The 21,885-nt window shown below is 44.7% G+C and overlaps 1 pseudogene; it reads right to left on the bottom strand.

The window, feature by feature from the left end:
- LOC128563367 (telomeric repeat-binding factor 1-like) overlaps positions 1 to 6,054 on the bottom strand; it is a 29,510-nt pseudogene extending 23,456 nt beyond the window's left edge.
- Between the last annotated feature and the right edge of the window lie 15,831 nt (positions 6,055 to 21,885).

Below are 21,885 nucleotides of genomic sequence, written 5' to 3'. Positions count from 1 at the left end.
GTAGCAACAAGAGCCAAGAAGTTTTTAAGCTGGAAAGTGATTTAAACAGATTTATTTTTGTGGAAGCTAACTCTGGAAGTTTTGTCAAGGACAGATTTGTATGGTACAAAGCTACGTAATAATCTAGGATAAAAAAGATAAGTATGGATTTGAGAAGCATATCTGAGATGGATTCTTAATACTTGAAGAGACAACTGGACATGTGAGGTCCAGGAGAGTCAATCTGCAGAGTGGCAGATAAGAACATGAAGAGTTCTGTTTTACACACATCGATTGCACAGTGTCTATGTCTAGGAGAGGATCTGAAACAACTGGGTGGTCTGATACTAAGAGAGCACATAGGAAATGTACTCATCTGTAAGAACCCTGGTATAAGTTTTTATTATAGCAATATTACACCGAGCAGGATAGTTTGGCCACAAGAATGTAATGGGTCTTAGTATGGTTAAACCATGATTTTCTACACAAAATGCAAAAATTGAGCCCACAAAAATGGAATCTCTACTTCTCAAAATGGGTTTTAGAATAAAATAAGACTTTAGGTACAGCCTTTGGGTATCATGGCTAAGATATAGGTAAATAAGTAAGTTATCCAAGAGAAGTCCATCATTAAAGATGTCATGTGCTGAAAGCCAGGAATAGAAGAGATTACCAACTGAGCCTCAATCCAAGTTGGACACCAATCTTATCTCTAAATAAGTAGTCAAGATGGGATACCTGCAGTACTTACATCATGGGCCCAAGAAGAAACAACAATATTATATCTGTTGCCAGACATATCCATCTAGAGACCAAAGGGATTTGACTACCTGGATTTGAGTTAAAGATGGAAGAACAGAGGGAACAGACCATGGGTTCAACGAAAAGAAGATCTTTCTAATGACAAGAGTTGTTTCTTCCTCAATAGAGTTAGTTTCTAAAGAGAAAGATAACTCTTAAAAAAATCCCTAAAGAAAAAAGAATTGTGGAGAATGAACTACCACTGTCTCTCAGTATGTAGGACTGGACCAACCTATTTCCTCCTAGCATCAGATCAAATCATTTCTTCACATAAACTGTTTGGCTTAGCTTTAAAGAAGATAGATAAATATGAAAATCATTTGTTCTTTTTTGGAGACAGAGTCTCACTTCGTGGCCCTGTATGGTAGAGGGCTATGGCATCACCATAGCTTACAGCAACCTCAAACTCTTGGGCTCAAGTGATCTTCTTCATGAGAAGCTGGGACTACAGATGCCTACCCTAATGCCCAACCTGTTTGTTGTTTTTATTTTTCCTATTTTTAGAGACAGGGTCTCATTCTTGTTCAAGCTGGTCTCGAACTCCTAAGCTCAAGCAATCCAGCCACTTCAGGCTCCCACAGTGCTAGGATTACAGGCATAACCCATCATACCTGGCCAATATCAATAACTTAAAAAACTAGAATAACTCTTAGTACAGTGAAACAGAATGAGGCATACAAAAAGGGCACGTGTCAATAAAGGGCCAAAGGTCATTCAGGTTTACAACCTCAAACTCATTACCTCAGTGAGAATGGTAAATGAAATTACCCACATTATTTAAACTGTAATGTTTTCTCATTATTTTTGCTTAGCATATATAATTTGCGTAGGTTATAAAATAACTGTACAGTACTCCAAGTATCCCAATGTTCATCATCTGTGAGATACCCACTCCTCATTTATTATTGTTAATAATAATAATGGCTCATTGGCATCACTTTTACATAAAGACAGAATATTCATAAGACAAAGTATATAAATGAATAAATTTACAAACCTTTTTCCGCTATCCAAATTAGCTTCACTTTCACTTTCAGTATCATTACCTTTGGGTTTATCTTCGGAAGTTATTGTCCTTGTTCTTTTGCTTTCCACTACTTTTGCTGCTGCCTTTAAAAAGGTTGTGTGAAAGGGGTGAGATAAGAGGGAAAATGTATTAAGCCATTTTAAACAAATAGCATTAAATTAAACCTTCTAATTCTTTGATAATCATAGCCGAAGTACCTACTTATAGACCAATAAAGAACACTGTATTGTTATTTTCACTAATAAATATGATACCAGCAGCAGCTACCTTAGCCAGCTACTCGGGAGGCTGAGGCAAGAGAATCTCCTAAGCCCAAGAGCTGGACTGTGAGCTGTGATGCCATAGCACTCTACTGAGGGCGACAAAATGAGTGTCCATCTCTAAAAAGAAAAACAACTAAATTTTGGGCCAGACACAATACCTGTCATGTTAGCAGTCTGAGAGGCTTAGGCAAGAGGGAGGATTGCTTGAGCTTAAGAGTTCCAGACCAGCCTGAGCAAGAGCAAAACCCAGCCTATACTTAAAAAAAAAAGAAACAAAAAAAACTAAATTTACTTTCTCTAATTTCTTTTCTTAATTCATTCTGATGTTTTCCCCTCAACTTTTTATTTTGAAAAATTTCCCCAAATCTAATTTTGAAAAGTTCTAGAAATACTACAAAGACCACCCAAAGCCCTTTTATGAGATTCCTAATTTTAACATTTAATCACATTCTACTACAAAATCACTAGACAAAATTCCTATTAGTTTTGAAGGATTTCTATTTCAAGTATTCTCCTTTATCATAATAAAACAATTTCTCTTAAGTTTGTTATTAGAGTCAATCCGAAATAATATGTATACCTTCATGAGAAAGGCTGATGACTTTTCATTTAGCACGTCATTCACGTAAGTCTTAATCTTTTCCATCATGTGATTGAAGCTGAAGTGTTGAAAAATGGAATGGAATGTATCTTTCCGAGAGATTATCATACGCAATTTCCTCTGTAAAGGCTAAAGAAAACAGAAGAAATATATTAACATAAATCACACAAACAAAATTAAATTACAAACACAAGAAATTTTGTCATATATTACTTAATTGAAAAAATTGTCCAGGTATAATGGCTCAGACCTTGTAATCTCAGTACTTTCAGAGGCTGAGGCAAGAGAATTGCTCAAGCCCAGGAGTTCAAGAGCAGCCTGGGCAATATACTCAGTGCTATCTCTGTTCAAGAAAAAAAATTTAAAAATTAACCTGGTATAGATAGAGGTACATGACTATAGCCTAGCTACTCAGGGGACTGAGAAGAAAGGATTGCTTGAGTCCAGGAGTTCAAGGCTACAATCACACCACTGCATTCCAGCCTTTGTGACAGAGATCCCATTTCTTAGGGGGAAAAAAAAAAGAAGAAAAGGCCAAGCACTGTGGCCCATGTCTATTATCTTAGCACTCTGGGAGGCCAAGGCAGGTAGATCACTTGAGCTCAGAAGTTTAAGACTAGCCTGAGCAATAGCCTCTGTCTCTACTAAAAACTGAGGCAAGAGGATCGCTTGAGCCCAAGAACTTGAGGTTGCTGTGAGCTATAATGCCTCAACACTCTAGTCAAGGTACCAGAGTGAGACTCTGTTTCAAGAAAGAAAAAGAATATTTTGGCTCAGTGCTCATAGCACAGTGGTTACAGTGCCAGCCAGATGTACGAGGGTGGCAGGTTCAAACCCAGCCCAGCTAAACAACTGCAACAAAAAAATAGCCAGGCATTGTTGTGGCGGGCGCCTATTGTCCTAGCTACTTGGGAGGCTGAGACAAGAGAATCGCGTAAGCCCAAGAGTTTGAGGTTGCTATGAGCTGTGAAGCCATGGCACTCTACTGAGGGCTACACAGTGCGACTGTCTCAAAAACAAATAAACAAACAAAGAACTCCCCCCAAACCCCCCCCCAAAAAACCCAAATTTTTCTTGGACAATAGTTGTTTCAGTGCTGGTTGCACAATAAAAGCTACAGAACTCGATGTCAGACCCATTGTCTCAGTGAGGCCTAGGTTTTCTGTTTTTCTCTTTGAAGCTTCATGGATTTCAAAATGCATAGTGAAAGTGATTATTAGAAGTAGGATTGCTGAATAAAATGCATGCTTACAGATCCTAAAATTCTTTTCAAAATTTAAGCCCCAATTTGTACTCCTGAGAGGAAGTCATAGTAGGCAATCTAACCATTTGACTTTTTTTTTTAATTTATTTATTTTTATTAAACCATAGCTGTGTACATTAGTATAATCATGGGGCACCATACACTTGGTTCATAGATCGTTTGACACATTTTCATCACATTAGTTAACATAGCTTTTGTAGTATTTTCTTACTTTTTGAGCGAACTGTTTGTATTCTAAGACATTTTAACTGATGCCAATCTGAGGGATGGAAAATGGTGTTTCAATATTACTGCTTGGTCCTTGTCTACTACAGTCCATTTAAAATATACATATATATGCGTGTGTATACATACACACACACATATGTATATACGGGGTACACATAAGTTTCGTATGCAATTTAAAATAGTTGTAACTTCAAATTGCACATGAACTTTATATCCATCCTATATATATATATAAACTTGCCATAGCTCTCATGATTAATACTAGGCAAGGTTAAGCACTTTCTCTTAACCATTTAACATATGTACTGGCCATAAATTTTTTTCTTCTTTGAGGTACAAGCAGAATGGGGTTTCCAGTAATCTTACAGTGCTAAAGAGAAAATACAGGGGCAGCAAACCCAATACAGGCTACCAGCTGAAATTTCTCCATAGTTATACCCCAGGAACAGGGTCAAATCAGAGACAAAGTCTTACCAAAATTGGAATCTACACTCAATTAGGCCCAGTCCCTTATTAGATTAAGGTGGTCATCCCCAACTTCTATCTACTAGCATATCAAAAGGAGCTCAACCTTACTAGTCACTAGGAAAATTGAAATTAAAACCCAATTTGATAGTACTACACGGAAAACCAGATTGAAGGTCTATGAAGCCACTGGAACTCTCCCACACTCTAAAGGTACTGACATAACTACTTTGGAAAACTGGAAGAATCTACTAAAACTGTGTATGCACAAAAATGACTCAAAAATTCTATTCCTAAGTATATAACAAACAGAAATGCATACATTTGTTCTACAAGAGACATGTAAAAAGATGTTATTTCTTCTGAGTAAAACTGTATCTTTAAAAAAAAGTTACAACTCAAAACTGAAAAAACTCAAGTGTCTATAAACAACAGAATAAATAGTATATTCATATACAATGAAACAATGAGAATTAACAAACTATTGTTATAAGCAACAACATAAATCAATCTTACAAAGACAGGAGAACCTCCATTCTTGACCATCCTCTTAAGCAGACCTAATTTTCATAGCCCAGACATGCGCCACATATACTCAATGGAAGACTAACCTCTATATACTGACCACCTCTGTAAGTTGTGTCTTGACCACTTAAACTATGACACACAATCCAGTTGAGTCCACTCTACACAAAGGGATGGAAAGTGTAGGCTTTGCCCCTTTGTTGTATTATTTTTTCTTTAGTACATGTATAAGTTCTTTTTTCATGTTTTATTATTACCATATGGTAGATAAGGCCTAACATCCTATTGTTTATCATGTGCTACAGAAGAATTTTTCAACATGAAAGACTAGTCTGAACTGTAGGTACATCCTACAATTACTGAAAAAATTTACAGTTAATTGAGACACAATTGCCCAAAGAACTCAAAGAACTGACATTGAAGGGAAAAGTTATTCTTCTACATTTTCTGGAAAGCAGCAGCCACACAAAAACCGAGAACATTTTGGTGTTAGCAAGACCACAGTTAGCAACATCCAAAACATTAACATGAGTACTTGGAGAGATATGGTAAGGAAAGCAGAGACCTACAGAAGAAAAGGAAGAGAACTTCCCTTGATGAAGTCAATGAAGCCACATCAAGCTGGTTTAAACAAATGATAGCAGTTAACGCCTAAACTCCAGGCCGATGATCTAAGATGCTAAAAAAATTCACACAGGAATTTGGGGTGGCAGATGTCCAAGCACCAAGCGGTTGAATTTAAACTGCAACTGCTCACCCAGAAAATCTTGTGCCGTGAGTCTAATGAAGTTCCAGTAAAAGTTGTGGTAGAGTTCATCAAAAAGTTCCTGGACTTCACCAGAGGCTTCAAAGATGATGACCTCTTTAGTGCTGACAAATAGGGACTCTTTTTCAAGGCCATGACTGACAAGAGCCTTGTTGTGAAGGGTGACAAATGCAAAAGCAGAAGACTTTCCAAAGAACATTTCACAGTTCTGCTATGTGCTAGCTCAACTGGAGAGAAACTAAAGCCCTTGGTGACTGGTACATCAACAAAGCCACAGGCATTTGAGAAAGTGAAGCCCAAAGATCCCCCTATCACTTGGAGCTCAAACAAATGCTCATGGATGATTGGTACCCTAAATGCAGTTTATTTGAGGAGGTTGCTGTGAGCTAGGCTGACAACACCATACTCTAGCCTGGGTGAGTGAGACTGTCTCAAAAAAAGACCAACCTGGACAATAGCATGACCCTGTCTCTAAAAAAAAAAAAAAAAAAAAAAAATCAAAGAATTAGGCTGAGTGCCCATAGCACAGTGGTTATGGTGCCAGCCACATGCATGGAGGGTGGCGGGTTCAAACCCAGCCCAGGCCAGCTAAACAACTGCAACAAAAAAAAAATAGCCAGGTGTTATGGTGAGCACCTGTAGTCCCAGCTACTCAGGAGGTTAAGGCAAGAGAATCACCTAAGCCCAGGAGTTGGAGGTTGCTGGGAGCTGTGATGCCACAGCACTCTACCAAGGACCACAAAGTGAGACTCTGTCTCAAAAAAAAAAAAAAATTCCTACCTAGTCTAGGTGCAGTGGCTCACGCCTATAATCTTAGCATTTTGAGATGCTGAGGTAGGAGGATCCCTTCAGACCAGGATTGCAAGACCAGCCTGGACAACACAGCAAGACCCCACTGCTTCAAAAAACAGAAAAAATTAGGGCTGGGCCTGGTGACTCACGCCTGTAATCCTAGCACTCAGTGAGGCCAAGGTGGGTGGACTGAGTTCAGGAGTTGGAGACCAGCCTAAATTTGAGAACCCATGTCTAAAAATAGTCAGACATGGCCAGTAACCACATGTGGCTCCTGAGCCTTTGAAATGTGGGTAGTCTAAGTTTGGATTCTCTACAAGTGTAAGACACACACTAGATTTTTTAAATATTCATTAAATGTTAATTTTTTTTTTTTAATGTATAGTTAGCTGTTTTTTTTGATGCATGTATCCGTGGGTTCTATATCTTTGGATTTAACCAATGCCACATGAAAAATACTTAAAAAAATAAAAATAATGCCAGGCACAGTGGCTCATGCCTGTAATTCTAGCACTCTGGGAGGGGTCTCCTGTCCTTCAGTCAGTAGGCTTTGTATCTGTAATTTGTTTTCTTGAATATTCTTCCTTGGACTTACAGCTTGCTGAACTTTTTTTGTTTCCATATATTTATTTTTTATTGAATTTGTTAATGTTACAGAGTTCTTGCACTCCCAAATCATGCCTGAGAATTCAAAGAAAGAAATGCTACAATGAACAGCCCCACCCACCCATCACACAGTATATTAAAACTTGATTCGTGTACATTTTGATATTTTCACAATCTTTTAAAAAGTTACACCAAGAGTTGGAATTTAAGTCTGCTGCAGGTCTCCAGGTTTGTAGTACAGTATGCCGTCAGGTAACACCTCCATATATTCCTCTCAGTTCATTCCTCAATAATATAACCCTCAAAGAAATTTTGCTGCAAAGAAATGCATACTTTTCAGGGCAAACATGTGGTTCAAGGTCCAAGGGATTATCAGCTAATGCTTTTGGTTCCCAAATGAATTCTTCAGTTTAACCAAGAATCCCATTTCTTGTTTAATCATCCAACCTCCCTTTGGCTGGCTCAGTTACTCACCCAAATACACCGGAAGGAAGGCATCTTGTCTGCCACCTCAAATAATGCCAACATTATTGCCCAAATACTGACAGGTTGACAGGTCCTGTCAGGAGATACTGTAACCCTCTCAGAAGTCCAATTCCTGCCCTGACACTTTTCATCAAGATGGAACAGATGGAACTCCCATGAGAAAATGTCCCATCAAGACAGTTTGACTCACCCATTTGTTTCACTCTTACAAGTACCAAGTCTGCAACTCCTGCATTTGGCAAAAGGATTTATCAGAGAAGCAGCCCAGACTGCATCAAATAGTCACATAACCACTCCAAATGAAGTTATTTCTTCTGAAGTTATTTGTCTTCCAAGACTTTTAAAACTAGGAAACTGCCAGACTAACTCATTAGGTGGAAAGAAACTTTTCTCTATCTATAATCCTGGTAGCTTCAAGTCCCTTTTTAGGACTACAACTATTAGACAGCTTAAGCTGTAATTATCAAAAATGAAGTGCTGTATCACCTTTCACCTTGACTCCAAATGAACAACATAAAGACACAACGATAGGTTGATTAACAGAGCTAGCTGGGACAATCGCTGCATGTATATAATGTCCAATACCTTAAAAATATGGGCACATCACGCTTGTAGGAGAAATACAAACAAACGAACAAACAAAAACAATTGGACACAGTATATATGGAATTCTTATCAAAGATCATGCACGATCCCTTTAACTTACATGGGTTGTAGCTGAGGTTTTGCTTATGTTGCTTTGAATTTATAAGGACAGGTCAGTGAATCCCTTAGCCTGAGCAGAAACCACACTTTCCCTCTATAGTTTACTAATCACAATCTGATTAGAGGAGGCTTTAGCCGCATCTGAAGTAGAGCCTCTGGCATCCACTGCCCTTTACATCAAAGACTATTTGGTTCTACTCTCAGGATTGGCAAATTCACAAGACAGTTCACAATTCTAATGCATACTTCAGGTTACTTAACCAAGCAATATGCTCTGTCAAAGAATTGATTTCAAGTCAAAACAAAAAAGGACTTAATGTGGAACAAAGAAAAAGCACTATCCAAATAAAAAATTCCTAAGAGAAACAAGATTATTCTCTTCCCCACCCCTTTTCCCACTCGGTGGACCCAAGTTTGGTTGAATGTAATTTGTGGTTACCTCAGAACATAGCTAAAAGTTTAAATGACAAATCACAGCCCTACAAGGATGATCTGAACACATCAGTTCTCTTGAGACTGGCGTGTTCCTGGAAGTCTAATACAGCCACAGCCTACTACAGAGAGCGCTTGCTGAACTTGTTTCTTGGCTCAGGTCTCCACCACTGGCTTCATAGCATCCGATTCTGTCCACTTTTCCTTCCTCTGGTCAGGAGCCTCTGCCGAGGTTTGCTACCAGTCAGGCATCTTCCTGAGCAGTAATCTTTATTCTTACACCTTCATTGACTCCGGTGGCCAATTAAGGGAACAACTCCTAGATTTTCCTAGAGTACAAAAATTAGTGTCTCTGTAGAAGAAATGACTCCCCTGAACCCTCTGCCACATTCAGCCCTACTGATACGGGATAATAAAGTCTCCTGAGACTGTGCAAGAGCCCAGCTGGATCCTGGGCTCACTCCACTCTACCCTTTCTCTCTCCTGTCTCTGCTAATAAAGTGTTCCCAATCCATGAACTGGCCTCCTCCTCCTTTTACAGACCCTTCCCCCCAACTCTATACCCGGTCCCTTCAATAATTTTTTGAGGTGGTATTTCAGAAAAAGGCGCTGTTATTGTAGGAGACGTCTGCGTGTATGTTGTTTTCCCTGAAGACCTTCCAGTGGGACATGTGGTGCTGAAAAGGTGGTAGCAATGATCCTGACCCTGTGTAGCACTAGGCTAATGTGTGTGCCTGCATCTGAGTATTTAACAAAAGAAAACTCTTGTTATTGTTTTGAGCCCGAGTCTCACTCATTCGCCTTGGGGTTGAGTGCTTTGGAGTCATAGCTCACAGCAACCTCAAACTTCAAACTCTCGGGCTCTAGGGATCTTCTTGCCTCAGCTTCCCAAGTAGCTGGGACTACAGGCACCTGCTACAATGCCTGGCTAGTTTTTTCTATTTTTAGTAGCGATGGAGTCTCACTCTTGCTTAGGCTGCTCTTGAACTCCTGAGCTCAAGCGATCCACCAGCTTCAGCCTCCCAGAGTGTTAGAATTACAAACATGAGCCCCTGCATCCAGTCACAGAAAAGCTTTAAAGGTCAAAAGAAAATCCTTTTTAAAGTTTTAAATGCTGCCTTTATTAGCCACGTTCTGTTGGAACTTTGGCAAATCACTTTGCCATTGATTACTTTCTTCAATTTTTTTAATCAAAATGAATTTCATTTTTAATTCTATGAAATCATGACTGTGTATATTAATGCATTTATAGGGTACATTGTCCTAAACAGATATACAGGTTGCAAAGCTCACATCACACTTGTTAACATAACCAGCACCTGACTTGCTTATTTTTCATGGTAAGACATTTATGCTCCGCACTTCATAGTTTTAAAATATACCATTGCATTATGTACAATAGATGAAGAAAATAGTAAAAATAGAAAAAGCTTATAGAATTTGGATATAAAGAAAGAAAATACTTTTGGACAGTTGGGCTATGTAAACTTTTATTACAAAAAGGTAGGAATGTTCACAAAATTCAAAGATATACAAAGTAAAAAAATACAGGAAGGTAAGGTTAATTTATTACTGAAGAAAGAATAATTTTTAATATAAATATAGTGTAGCTAAGTGTACAGTATTTATAAAGTCTACGACAGTATATGGTAATCCCCTAAACCTTCACATGTACTCACCCCTTAACTCGCTGACTTACCCAGAGACTTACTTCTAATTTTGTAAGCTTCCTTCATGGTGAGTGTCCTGTGCAGGGATACCATTGAAAACAATCTTTTATTCTGTACTTTCAGTATACCTTTTCAAAGTTTAGACACGTTCAGACACACAAATACTTACTGTCACAATTGCCTGTTATGTTCAAAACGTGCTGTACAGATTTGTAGTCCAAAATCATTAGGCCACGTCAGACAGCCTAGGCGTGCAGCATGTAGTACCATCCAGATTTGAAAGATGGGGAAACCGGCGTCAGGCCAATATGGCCCTTCAGAACCCCAAGTATGGTCCCTTGACCAAATCCAAATTTCACAGAATAAATCTCATTTGTTGTTGTTGTTGTTTTTTGCAGTTTTTGGCCGGAGCCGGGTTTGAACCACCACCTCTGGTACATGGGACCGGTGCCCTACTCCTTTGAGCCACAGGCACTGCCAAAGAATACATCTCTTTATGAAAAGGATTGGCTCTGTAACATTTGGATTCATTTAAAAGGTTGCATACAAGGATCAAGAAGGCCACAGGTTTCCCACCACATGAACATACATGTGTGTGTATAGAACCCTAATTGTCTAGGAAAATGCCATGAAGGCTACGTTCAACAGTTTGATGAGAATATTTCAGATTGTATATGAAACCAACACATTGTACCCCTTGACTGCACTAATGTATACAACTATGATTTAACAATTAAAAAATAAATAAATAAATAAAAGAAAAAGAACCCTAATTGTGCTAATACTCATTTATTTTATTAGTTCTGGTAAGAAAACTGTTCAAGGAAGGCTCGTGTGGCCAACTCCAGGCTCCTGATTCCTGCTCGTTTCTACTTGACCATTAGTGAGCAGGTCATGCTGCAAACTTCCCACGTGCTTTCAGCTTTCTCACAGCATCTTTCTTTAGCTCAGATTGAGAAAAGTGATTTAAATGTTTAGATATTTCTGCTGGGTGCAGTGGCTCACACCTGTAATCTCAGCACTCCGGGAGGCCGAGGTGGGTGGATTGCTTGATCTCATGAGTTGGAAAACAGCCTGAGAAGGATCAAGATCCCATCTCTTCTAAAAATAGAAAAATTAATGGGTACAGGCGATTGCACTAATGTACACAGCTATGATTTAACAATAAAAAATAAAATAAAATAAAATAAAAATAAAAAACAAAAAAAGAAAAATTAGCCCGGTGTCCTGGCAGGCGCCTATAATCTCAGCTACTAGGGAGGCTGAGGTAGGAGGATAGTGGAAGCCCCAGTTTAAGGTTGCTGTGACCTATAATGCTACAGCCGTCTACCCAGGGTAATAGAGTGTGATCCTGTCTAAGACATGAACAAATGAATAAATAAATAAATATTGACATATTTTAAACATATGAAACCAAATAATAACAATTTGCCGACTCAACAAGATCTAGTTCCCTAAAGTAAAATTTTAGGAGTTTCTATTTTTAATACATTCGTATTGCTTTTTGTTTGTTTGTTTGTTTTTGTAGAATAATTTATTTTGTTGCTTGGCGCCTGTAGCTCAGCAGCTACGCCGCGGCTACATACACCAGGTCTGGTAGGTTTGAATCCAGCCCAGCCCTGCAAAATAACAATGACAACTCCACCCAAAAAATCGCTGGGCTGGGCATTGTGGCAGGCTCCTGAAGTCCCAGCTGCTTGGGAGGCTGAGACAAGAGAATCGCTTAAGCCCAAAAGTTGAGATTGCTGTGAGCTGTGATGCCATAGCAACTCTACTGGGCAACATAGTGAGACTCTGTCATGAAAAAAGAAATCATTTCTTTTGTAAGATCATTACATATTTTAAAAATTAACTTTAATAAAAATTATAGTAGAAAACTTGAAATGGTATATAGCAAGTTTCACTACTTGCTCATGTATTTTCTGGTCCCTTTAGGACACTTTTCACTTTGTGATCTTGTCAAAAGAAAAAAAATAAAACAAGAAGGAATTAAGAGAGAAATCTAAAACTTATTAGAGCGGATAATCTGCTGTCAGTGGTATCATGGAAGGTGTATTCTTATTTTCTTTGAGGGATTTTCTTCATCATCATAATTTCAACCAATCATTACACCAAGGCTACATCAAAACACCTTCCTTGTTTATCCTACAGATGACCATTTTTGAATTGGAGACATTCTCATTAAATATGGAAATTCTTCTTATGGAACTTTTTCCTACGTTCTGCAGTAAAATATCCTAGAAGGCTATCTTGCTTCGTAGTTTAATAGAGTGAATACGTAGAATGTCTATCAGAATTGATTAAATCTTCTATACTGTTCATTGGTCCACTTGAAATACATGTGTATTTTCCAATGGGACAATTTCTGCATGTATACTATAATACATGTACATATTGTTGGGCTCCAGATTTGTATACTCTCCCTTTACAATCTGCTTCTCAGTTTCTCTCTAGAATGCTCTGCAGTTAGAGAGATGGTTAGAAGACGATCTTGTTCTCTCCACGTCCCTGGGTTATTTGTAAAGTGATTGACTTACACTTCTACTATCCCTGCTTTGAAGTGACGGGGAATCACAATTATATGAAACCCAGACAATGACAGTCTAGGGAAGGTGGAGACTCACACCTGTGCAGTTGCATTCCCCTGCCTCAGAGTGCTCTCAGGGATTAGAGCAGATGTGTTTATTTTTTCCACCAAGGAATTCATATCACTTTAATACCAGAACATGGTAAACTTGTAGCTGTTACAAATATCTGGTGGGCTTTTTGAATAACCTCATCAACTGGTACCATTCAGTGTTCTGTCTCCACCCCTTCTTGTGATTCTTCCACCCACAAGTCTGTGTGTTATCCAGAGGTGACAAGACACTGTGAGCTTTCTACGTTGTTTTCAAGTACACTTGATGAATTCCCTAGGATATAGAGGATAGCACGATCCCCACTGTGCACATATTCAACTGGGGGACAGAATGGAAAAACACACAGGACTTGTCTAGGGTGACCTTCAAGGTCAGGAAGGAAGATTGAGAGCCAGCCCTGTCTCCACAGTGTGGGGGACCATGCACTGAGGGGGCTGTGTTTGTATAACAGTGTACAGGTGAGGAGTAGACATAGTGAAGAGGGTGAGGGCCAAATGTGGAATCTTGGAAAAGTGACCTCACTTCCTTGGTGACAGACCCCAACAGAACTTAGAACCCTTTGTAGCCAGGCACCCACATTCTAGACACAGACCTGTGTCTGGCTCATTTGGTGGGAGACGCTCAAGAGAGCAAGATGTTCTCCTGTTGCGTCACACCTTCTCGGTATTCTGACGTACGGAACGCCCCAAGTGGGTGCCTTATCCGACTTGGACGATGTTGGCGCTCCCTCTACTCCTGTTGCTTGCGGAGACCTGGCAGGGGGCATCTACAGGTAACACAGGGCAGCCCCATGTAGTCTCTTGCAGGCACGGTCTCACCTGTGAGCCCATCTGGGAAGGTCCACACGCCTCATATCACTATGTTTGGGGAAGGAAGAGACAAGGGGACCCGTAGTGAACAGGTGCAGGGTGTTATCAATGGGAATCCTGGTGGGGCTGTCAGGTTGATACTCCAGAACTCCAGGTCCTGGCTGTTGGGACAGAAAGATGAGTGTCAAGGACAAGTTTGTCTACTGAGATGTCATCCCTAGACATCCACCTGTCATCTGTCTTCTTCCCTGGTGGGAGGTCTGTTCAGACGCCCCACTGTGTGTGTTCTAGGGAGCAGAATCTCCCAGGGGGTTTCCCCTGTGGAGAGCGCCAGGCAGCCATTGATGCCTCTCACCCCGGCATGGGGCCTTCTGTTTACAGAGGTGCGTGGGGATGCAGGACCTCCCTGAGGAGCCCCTGGAGGACTCCACACAATCTCTGATGTCAGATGAAGAACAGGTGAACCAGTCCACCGAGTATATCCAGCGCCAGACTGGGGTGAGAATGGGCAGAGAAGGGGTCCCCACAGACCCAAAGACGGATGCCCCAGGCTCTATCCTGGGCAGTTTTCCCACTTGAGTGATCCACAATCCCCTCCCTAAAGAATCCAGCCTTCGTGTGTCCCCAATGGCAACTTGGTATGATGCATCAAAACTGCTCACATACTTGCCGGGATGACAGAGAAAATGCTTCCTGTAGTTTTCACTTTACACGAGTCCAGGAATAGTTCCCAATGTGGCTGCTGCTCTCACAGTTTAACCTGGCCCAGGGGTCTCCTGGAGTAGGCAGGCAGTTCCCTTCCCGGCCAGGCCTCTCCAACACTAACAGCCACTCTACACCAGGGTGGCTAAACAAAATGGGAGGGGTCACACACAGAAGGAGACAAAGCTGCTGCCTGCTCTTGTCTGCAAAGTGACATCTCGGGAATAGATCCTTGTAGCCCCAGCGGGCAGGAGCTCTGCCCTGCGGTCTTGGCCATTTTTCCTCAGGGAGCCCGTTTCCCGTTGCTGCCCAGCCTTTCAATGCCGGTGGAGCCTGACCGGACACAATCCTATTTCTCAGTCAGCCATGCTGCAGGGAACCTGCTGTGTACCAAGTGGCTGGGACAGTTCGGGGAGCTGGCAGAACTTAGCCCCAAGGCTGAAGGGCTCCTTCAATAGAAATTGACTTCCTCTCAGTCCTGGAGGCCAGAATTCCCACATGACGCTGCCGGCTGGGGAGGTCTCTCAGAGGCCTCTCTCCTCGGCTTCTGTGGCCACGTTTCATCTCCACATTCACAGAGAGGTCCTCTGTCATGCCTGCCTGTGTCCTTAGCACCTCCTCTTATAAGGACACCAGTCATATGTTATTAGGGACATATAACTACAAGGACCATTTGTCCCAATGCAGTCACATTCTGAGGGCATCAGACATGAGGGTCTGAATTTCGGCCCATGACATGTGCTCAGGTGGGCTCCCAGGAAGGGGGTGCTTGCCAACAGTTTACATTGGACAGTTGTATTGGCTGCGTTCAGTATAACTTCCAGACTTGCTGTGGCACAGACCGGTTAGCAGTGGTCTTTGAATGTCACACTGCTCTGTAGCCAACCTCCCTGTTGTTAATATTGTTTTAAGTGTTTTCCATTGTAGGTTTGGTAGGAAATGCAATCACATCATTGCTTCCATTTTTAGCTTTGCGACTGACACCTGGGAGTCACATTACAGTGTCTTCATACCTATTTGGGATTTCTCTCCCGAGTCACCTGCTCAGCCCTGTGGCCCTGTAACAAGCTTTCTTCCACCCTGGGGTTTCATAGAATTTGCCCCTATGCCAGGCCCAGAGTTGCTGAGGCTGTTTGTCAGGAATCCGTTCAATGTAATGAAGACAGACACCGGTGCTGTTCTCAGTAGAGAGCTTTCTGCTGGCACATCTGGTCCTGGGCATGGTCTCTACAGAGAGGGGGAAAACAGGCTGGCCCAAGACCCTCTCCCCAAGTGAGAGCAGGCTGAGTCTCTGTGAGCTTAGAGGGAAATTCACGGAGGCCTCCCTTGGAGGGCCGCAGCCATGTCCCACATGCTGGTGACAGCCAGGTGACATCCCAGAGCCTGAGTTTTCTCATTTGCACAGTCAGGGCCATTTGGGGACTCACTGCACAGTGCTCCTCATACATGGTGTGTGAGCAGGGTATTGTTGTTCTGCCTAACAACCTCCCTGAAGCAGCCTGCAAGGTGTCAGTGGTTTCATGGAGCTCTTTGTGCCCATCACGTTTCAGGTGAAAAGTGTAGAATCGTGTACACCCATGACTTCTAAGAGCACGAGTCTCTGAAGGGCTGGAGCTGCCTGCATTCTCTGGAGCATCAGGGTCACTGACTGTGTGTCTCTCTTTGTCCATGCTAGAATAGAGATGAATCTCCATTGGTGGTTCCCCTGAGGAGAGCACCTGGCTGCCATCGAAGGCTCTCGACCCAATGTCGGGGCCTCTCTTTCCAGAGCTCCCTGGAAGTAATCCATGAGGAGCTGCTGGAGGAGTCCACACAATCTCTGTCTTTGGATAAAGAACTGGTGCACCAGGCCACCGACTGTGCCCAGCACCAGACTGCGGTGAGAATGGGCGCAAAGGGGTCTCCACAGACCCAAAGAGGGATGCCCCGGGCTCCGTCCTTGGCAGTTTTACCCCTTGAGTGACCCACAATCCCCTCCCTAAATATTCTGGCCTTCGTGTGTCCCCAGTGGCAACTTGGTAAGAGGCACCTTCGCTACTCACATACTTGTGGGGATGTCAGAGGAAATGCTTCCTGTAGTTTTCACTTTACACAAGTCCAGGAATAGTTCCCCAGGTGGCTGCTGCTCTCACAGATTTAATATGGCCCAGAGGTCTCCCGGATTAGGCAGGCAGTTCCCTTCCCAGCATCTCCAACACTAACAGCCAACACTAAACCAGGGGGCCTAAACAAAATGGGAGGGGTCACACACAGAAGGAGACAATGCTGCTGCCTGCTCTTGTCTGCAAAGTGACATCTCGGGAACAGATCCTTGTAGCCCCACCAGGCAGGTGCTCTGCCCTCCGGTCTTGGCCATTTTCCCTCAGGGAGGCCGTTTCCCTCTGCTGCCCAGCCTTTCAATGCCCGTGGAGCCTGACTGGACACATTCCGATTTCTCAGTCAGCCATGCTACAGGGAACCTGCTGTGTCCCAATTGGCTGGGACAGTTCGGGGAGCTGGCAGAACTTAGCCCCAAGGCTGAAGGGCTCCCTCAGTAGAAATTGACTTCCTCTCAGTTCTGGAGGCTCGACGCTGCCAGCTGGGGAGGTGACGCTGCCAGCTGGGGAGATCTCTCAGAGGCCTCTCTCCTCGGCTTCTGTGGCCACGTTTCATCTCCGCATTCACAGAGAGGTCCTCTGTCATGCCTGTCTGTGTCCTTAGCACCTCTTCTTAGAAGGATACCAGTCATATGTTATTAGGGACATGTAACTACAAGGACCTTTTGTCCTAATGCCGTCATGTTCTGGGGACATCAGACATGAAGTTATGAATTTCGGCCCATGACATGTGCTCAGGTGGGCTCCCAGGAAGGGGGTGCTTGGCATCTGTTCCGTATATCCTCCAGACTTCCTGGGGCACGGACTGGTTAACAGTGGTCTTTGAATGTCGCTGCTGCTCTGCAGCCAGCCTCCCTGGTTTTAATATTGTTTGAAATGTTTTCCAATGTAGGTTTGGTAGGAAATGCAATCACATCATTGCTTCCATTTCCAGTTTTGCAACTGACACCTGGGAGTCATATTTCAGTCTTACTTATACATTTCTGCATACCTATTTGAGATGTCTCCCTGCTGAGTCACCTCCTCAGCCCTGTGGCCTTGTAACAAGCTTTCTTCCACCCTGGGGTCTCACTGCATTTGCCCCTATGCCAAGCGGAGAGGTGCTCAGGCTGTCTCTCAAGACTTCTTTTAAAGTAACAAAGACAGACACTTGCGCGGTTCTCAGTGGAGAGTCCTCTTCTAGGACGCATGGCCCTGTGCATGGTCTCTACAGAGAGGGGGGAAACAGGCTGGGCCAAGACCCTCTCCCTGAGTGAGAGCGGGCTGAGCTGCTGCAAGCTTAGGGGAAAATTCATGCAGCCCTCCCTGGGAGGGCCACAGCTCTGACCCACGTGCGGGTGACAGCCAGGTGACATCCCAGAGCCTGAATTTTCTCATTTGCACAGTGAGGGTCATTTGGGGACTCACAGGCAATGGGCTCTTCATACAGGGTGTCTGAGCGGGGGCATTGTTGTTCTGCCTAACAAGCCCCCTGAAGCAGCCTGCAGAGTATCAGTGGTTTCGTGCAGCTCTTCGTGGTCATCACATTTTATGTCCTAAGTGTAGAATTGGGGACATCCATGACTTCTAAAGGCCCAAGTCTCTGAAGGGCTGGAGCTTCCTGCATTGAGCATCAGACCCCATTCTCTGGAGGGTCAGGGTCACTGACTGTGTGTCCCTCTTTGTCCCGGCTAGTATGGAAATGAGTTGACCCTCTGCTTTACAAAGGTCCAAGTGATGAGGACCTCCCAGCCAGCCACCTGGGACATGCTGGTGAGCTCCCTGGTGCCAGTCCTTCTGACACCAACCATCTGCTCCGTGACCTCCCAGGGCTCCTACCACAATGTCAACACCATGGCATGCTTCCTAGAGAAACTGGTCAGGAGGTGAGTGGCCAAGGGACAGCGCTGCCCACCACCTGCCATCTATGTCTGTGGGTGTCATTCAGTTCCCCTGAGCCTTGCTTCACTCTTCTGAAAAGTGGAGTGGTCAGAGGAGGACCTTTATGAGGTTTTGGTGGAAAATAAATAGAATAAGAGGTGGCAGGTGGGTCCCTCCCTGCTGGCTCTGTGGAGAGGCGTCAGAGGCTGCTGTGGCTGTTCACATTTACCGTCTGTCTCCTCACAGAAGGCGCCCTCTGCCTCACACCTCAGTAGCCCATACGTCTGTCTCCTTTTGTGGGAAAAGCACACAGAGAGCAAACCTGGTCCCACTCGCAGAGGTTTGAGTTTCCTTCCACCTTGTCCCTGTCCTTGAGAGAAGAGGGGTTTCCTGGGGTGGGGATAGAGTCCCGAGAACCACTTAGATATCTGCCAAGGTTCTGGCGGAGTCATTCAGTAACCAGCTGCTTGTGCAGGCATGTGCTAGAAACTTAATTTAATGAACAAAGAAGGGGACAGTCTTCGGGCTGCAGTTCTGTGCAGGGAGGCAGGAAGTCAGAGCAGACACAAAGTGGTAACGTCCTCTTCCTGGAGGACCACCCAGCATCTTCTATGCACAGAGAAAGATCCCAGATACTGGGATTTTTCCATCACGAACCCCATGAGTAACTCAAAAGGCATGCTTTGTGGTCCAAGGAAAGAACTCCTTTTCCACTCAGAGTATGGGGCTCTGTGGACTGTGGTTGGGGAGACAAAACAGAGCCTGGGTCTCAGCCACTTGAGGATGCTCATGAAAGGGCTAAGGTCAGGGGATTTCAGGGAAGAAATGACTCGGTTAGAGGTGTGGGGGGGGTCGCAGGTCCCTGCAGAGAGGAGAAGCGGGGCTCAGAGCTGCCCCTGAGGGGCCCATCCTCAGCACAGTCCCTTCCCAGCTCTGCCTGTCTCCTCCAGCCCACATCCCCTCCCCAACCACAGCACCAGGAGCTCAGACTGGTGTGATGATGAGCACCCTGCTGACCCTCCAGCCTCCAGTCACAGCCCTGAGGGCCCAGGGGTGCAGAGGTCCTTGCGGTTGACCTGGGGTGACAATGGCAGTGGGAGGGCGAGGCCCACAATAGTGTGTCCAATCCTGATCCATGACCAGTTCAGTCCCTGCCAGGGCAACAGAGACAGCCGGGGAGTTCAGCCTGTCCTCTAGACTGGAGGAGCAGGCCCAGGGACACATAAATACACAGGAATGTCCTGGGAAGGGTGTCGGAGGAAAAGCCAGGCCTCTGACTCAGCTTCCACTTGTCATCCCCAGAACCACCTCTTCCATCTACATCTCCTGGCCAGAAGGATGCCCCGTGGTCTTCGACCAGTATGTGAACATTCCAGGGCTCAGGTTTGAGGTGGCTGACATACAGGTCACCACGTCCACATCACACCTGGGGCATCTAGCCACCATCGCCCTTGCCTGGCTGTACCAACTCAGGCCCACTGGTACAAACCCAGAGGGTGGGATGGCCACAGTTTACCAGCTTCAGAAAGGTAGAGTTTGGAGCTGAAATTCTCTTTGTCATGGGGAGGTATTGGGGTGTTTGGATAACCTAGTAGGGAGTGACAGATGGGGCTGACTTCATCTCCTTTTCCATCTCCTGCTCAATCTCCAGAACAGCAGGCATTCCCAGTGCTGGCCATAGAACCAGCGCCGCCGGCAGATCTGGGCGAGCAGAGGCCTGCTCTGGAGCCAGGGGCGCCTGCATCCCTGGATCTGCCAATGTCTATAGAGCCAGCTCCAGGGCCAGGGTCAAGGGCAGCACCACCAACTTGGACAGAGCCGTCTGGAAAGTCAACTGGAAAGGCACAACCAAAGGCAATTCTAGGCCTCAGCCATCCACAGACTGTGCCTGAAAAATTGCTGCGCAGGGCAGGGCCATCTCCCATCCTGGCATACACAGCGAAACATGTGGCTGAGCAGCTAACGCTGCTGGATGTGGTGAGCAGCTGTTCAAACCCCATTCCCTGAGCAGAGGCCAACGATCATGTCCCACCCTGCTGCACGTCTTATGAGCCAGGCCAGCTGTTTGAGTTTCTTTCTGTAGATACTGTCCCTGTATCTGTGGCAGCTACACACATCTGCTGGGCACATCCCATGGGAGGGGACAGAGCACAGGGTGGGGGCCTGGCCCACAAGATGCAGGAATAGCCCACTGAGCACGCTCCCTCCGGGTGCTAAGCCCCCCGCCCAGGAGGCCTCACCAGCCTCAGCAATAACTACACATCTGACACAGACTCCATGTCAGACCAGACACCCACACTGAGACCCTGGAGGTGGCTGCCACAGGCAGCGTGCGTCTCCACAGAAAGAAGGCCTGGCACACAGGTGGCCTCAGGAAGGGCCGGGCTGAGCCATCTTGCGGAGTGTGGGGTCCGTGAGGCCGGCCTGGAGGAAACACCACATGCTGTTCTCTACTTGCCCAGCTCTATGCGTTTCGTGCCGCCCGTGAAAGGGGAATGACACCCAGGGTTCCGACTACTCTGGGAGAGCCAATGCCAAAGCTCAGAGTCTGGTCACCTGCCTGAGTCAAGGGGTGACTTTAGACTCAGAGCTGTCCTGGGCCGTGCCCATGTGGATCTTTCTTCCTCCCCAGGAGCAATTCACGAAGGTGCTGCCCTGGGAGTGCCTGGGGTCCATTTGGACTGAGTGGAAGTGGATGGACCTGAAGCAGGTGGCACCCACAGTCTACGTTGCCTTCCTTCACTTTGATAGTGTAGTCTACTTTGTAATAACGACATCCTTGGGGACCCGCAACATGAAGGACCAGGACAGGGCCAGGGTGCTGGAGCTTTGGATTGAGGTGGCCAGGGTAAGCCGTGGGAGGGCCCGGGACAGGGCCAGGGTGCTGGGGCTCTGGATCCAGGTGGCCCCGGAAAAGCATGGGAGGCCCTAGGACACTGGTTTTCTCCTCTGTCAGATGTCAAATTTGCTGAACAGAGTCCAAGCCCCTGAACGGCCCCCAGCCCTTCCTTCCTGTCAGGGGCACACTGACCTTGACTTTCATGCCCAGTGTTGGTGCGCCCTTTCCACCTGAACACCTACCTTGGGTTGAACTGTAATTGTCCTCCCAGAGTGTGAAACTCACTGGGGCCCAACTGCTCTCCTGTGCCTCCCTGGGCCTCTGTGTCCC

Source organism: Nycticebus coucang, chromosome 13 (genome assembly GCF_027406575.1).
Source record: "Nycticebus coucang isolate mNycCou1 chromosome 13, mNycCou1.pri, whole genome shotgun sequence".
NCBI lineage: Eukaryota > Metazoa > Chordata > Mammalia > Primates > Lorisidae > Nycticebus > Nycticebus coucang.
The sequence above is the reverse complement of the archived record's forward strand: the minus strand, read 5'-3'. Positions and strand labels throughout refer to the sequence as shown.